Source organism: Parasteatoda tepidariorum, chromosome X2, assembly GCF_043381705.1.
Source record: "Parasteatoda tepidariorum isolate YZ-2023 chromosome X2, CAS_Ptep_4.0, whole genome shotgun sequence".
Taxonomy (NCBI): Eukaryota; Metazoa; Arthropoda; class Arachnida; order Araneae; family Theridiidae; genus Parasteatoda; species Parasteatoda tepidariorum.
The window spans coordinates 45253317-45254106 of NC_092215.1; positions in this window are offsets into that span (position 1 = coordinate 45253317).

Consider the following 790-nt stretch of genomic DNA (forward strand, 5'->3'; position numbering starts at 1 on the left):
TATTTTTTATTGAAATGTTAATTAAGGTGTCCACTTACATATTCGGTTAATAATTTTTATTTGTTTAAATAAAATTACTTTGTTACAATATAATATTCTAATACCAAAAGAATTACTTACATATCGTGAAAATATCTTTTGTGATGTAACTCTTTTAAAAGTACATAAAAATGGTTGCCAGCAGGGGTGTACATGTAGATTGATTAAATACCCCTTGCGCGCCACCTAGGAACCAAATCTAGAACCCGACACTCGAAATTTTTGCTCTGTTACAATCGTACCCTGTTACAATTGACCCCACTCTCCCCTACTCTTTAAACCTCATAAGAAGTAAAGTTCAGACACTCCCCTTTTTTTTAAAGGCGATGAGTTTGCATACAACTACTATTGTAACAATGTTTTTTTTCTCATATATAATTTTAACTGAAAGGCATTTAAGTGGTAAGCCAAGTATGCAATTCGTTCGTGACACTGTTCTTTTAAAGTATTTGAGTATAGATAATAAAATTCTTCTGTACATTGCATTCTATACCTCTTTGGTTTTCTTATTTAATGGAAATTTCAGACATTTGTAAACTACTACTGAGGAAACAATATCAGGAATTAAGTAATAATCTTATTTCATAAAATATCACATAAAGGAATAATGAAATTAAAAACTTTTATATGATGTGATAATCTAAAATATTTGGATTTTTTCGGGGTTATATATTGATATCAGATTTGCTTTTATACATTAAGCCAGTTCAGTTGCTAACCAATTTGTGGCAATGTCCAAATCCAATATGAA